At 42.6% G+C, this 2,333-nt stretch overlaps 1 non-coding gene across 1 annotated transcript; it reads left to right on the top strand.

Annotated features, from left to right (window-relative positions):
* The first annotated feature begins 1,254 nt into the window (after positions 1-1,254).
* Positions 1,255-1,326, top strand: TRNAC-GCA (transfer RNA cysteine (anticodon GCA)). The gene has a single exon. It is a non-coding gene; the product is annotated as a tRNA-Cys (tRNA).
* The last annotated feature ends 1,007 nt before the right edge of the window (positions 1,327-2,333 follow it).

A 2,333-nucleotide genomic window follows, 5' to 3' on the forward strand; every position in this document is an offset into this window, starting at 1 on the left:
GAAGAAAAGGGGGAAGATGCAGGCATGTGAAGGAATAGGATTGAGAGACCCTGGGGACTAGGGGATAACTTCTCTGGGGTGAGTTTGTGGAGGAATAAGTTACTGATCTTACTAGCTCTCTAGAAATAAGTAGAAACTTCCAATGTGTTGTAGGAGTTCTGGGGTGTGACTATGAAGGTAAAAGGTGCTTATTAGATACCCTCAATGAGCAATGGGGTATAGCTCAGGGGTAGAGCATTTGACTGCAGATCAAGAGGTCCCTGGTTCAAATTTAGGTGCCCCCTGCCCTAATTCCCATTTTCCTATTCACAGCTGTTGTTCCTATTCCAGTTTCCATTCATCCATGCCAATTATGATCCTTCCTGAAATTGGAAGCCACAGGTCAGCCCTTGCACAACCGCAATCTGGGTGGATTACCTCTCCGATGTCTTCCTGCAGTAATGCTTCAGGTATCCCTCCTCCTCTTGGCATCTGGCTTTTCCCCCCTTCTGTATATATCTCATTTCTGCAATTCTATTGAATCCTCAAAAAGAAGGCAGGAACTCTGATGCAGAATTCTGCTGGGCTTTTCCAGGGCAGACCAGAGAGCTGTAGATACAGCAGACTTCCCAGAAACAGACAGTAAATGGTAACCCTAAATTATCACCCTCACGACTCCTTCCCACCAAAACAGTTTGGCATAGTGGAGTGGTGGTCACCTATGGAGACAAATCTTAGCATCCAGGTTCTCCATGTAGGGTACACATTTCCCTCTGGGGAACTGGTTTCTCCCACCCCAGAGCTCACTCACACACTTGCTTCAACCTTGCTGGCCAAGAGCCTGTCTTAGCTACTCTAAGAAGGGAGACAGGAGTTCTGCAGCATTGTTCCTACAAACCCAACTACTGGAGCTCCGTGACACCACCTGAATTAGAGTCCATTTCTGTCTTCACTGGAGAAACAAAGGCAAAGAGCTGAGAGCCTAGGTAGGAGAGTAGTTTTGCGGATGGTTGGCCAGCTCTTGGGCTAAACCAAAAAGGCAATGGGAAATGGGTTGAGGGTTCTTCAGGCACCTTCTCTCTTTTTTCCCTTGCTCATAACCCCACTCAGGGACTGAGGCTTGGAAAGCTACAGAGCTGGGGGAAGGTGTCTTACTACCAGCCAGGTTTAGCAGCTTCTAAAAGTCAGTCCTGGAAGGGAGCTATAACTTAATTTTGTAGAGCTGAGTGTTACCACACAGGTGAAAGGTATTAATTAGGTCCAATTAGTAACCCAGGGGGCATAGCTCAGGGGTAGAGCATGTGACTGCAGATCAACAGGTCCCTGGTTCAAATCCAGGTGCCCCCTTATTTATGCACAATTTTGACAGCTAAAGTTATCCACATGCATCTTACCTGGGCCCTCAGTGAAGGTTTAGGGGATCCCCATTAGTTAGGGTTTGTAGGAACAACCTTAGAGCCTCTCTCTCAGGGCCAAATAATATGAGGCCACGTTGATGCCCCTATATGTGAATGGGGCTCACCTCCTCAACTCCATTATGTAGTAATTAGGAATTAGAAAATACTTTTAACTAAATGATGACGAAAATACTAGATATTGAAAATTGTCACTTGCAACTACAGCAGTACTTAGAGGGCAATTTATAGCCTTAATGAATCTTTAGTATTATGAAAAGAAAAGGTGAAAATTAACTAAGCATCTATCACAAAAAGGTGTGAAATGGACAGTAAAATAAACTAAAGGAAAGAATAAGAAAGAAAATAATAAAGATTAATTAATGAAAAAATAAATTGATGAAATAGAAAACAAATATACAAGAGTAAGGGCTAATGAAGCAAAAGTTGTTTTTTGTTTTTTATTGATGTTTTAATGGTTTTTAACATTGTGAAATTTTGGGTTGTGCATTTTTGTTTGTCCATCACCATATATATGACTCCCTTCACCCCTTGTGCCCACCCCCACTGCCCCTGGTAACCACAGTACAGTTTTCTCTGTCCATGTGTTGGTTTATATTCCACATATGAGTGAGATCATACAGTGTTTGTCTTTCTCTTTCTGGCTTATTTCACTTAACGTAATACACTCCAGGCCCATCCATGTTGTTGCAAATGGGACAATTTTGTCTTTTTTTATGGCTGAGTAGTATCCCATTGTATATATATACCACATTTTCTTAATCCAATCGTCAGTTGAGGGACACTTAGGTTGCTTCCACTTCTTGGCTATGGTGAATAATGCTGCAATGAACATAGGGGTGCATAAACTTCTTTGGATTGTTGATTTCAGGTTCGTTGGATAGATTCCCAGTAGTGGGATGGCTGAGTCATAGGGCATCACTATTTTTAATTCTTTGA

Source organism: Ceratotherium simum, chromosome 1 (assembly GCF_057802395.1).
Source record: "Ceratotherium simum simum isolate JZ-2026a chromosome 1, ASM5780239v1, whole genome shotgun sequence".
NCBI classification, from domain to species: Eukaryota; Metazoa; Chordata; class Mammalia; order Perissodactyla; family Rhinocerotidae; genus Ceratotherium; species Ceratotherium simum.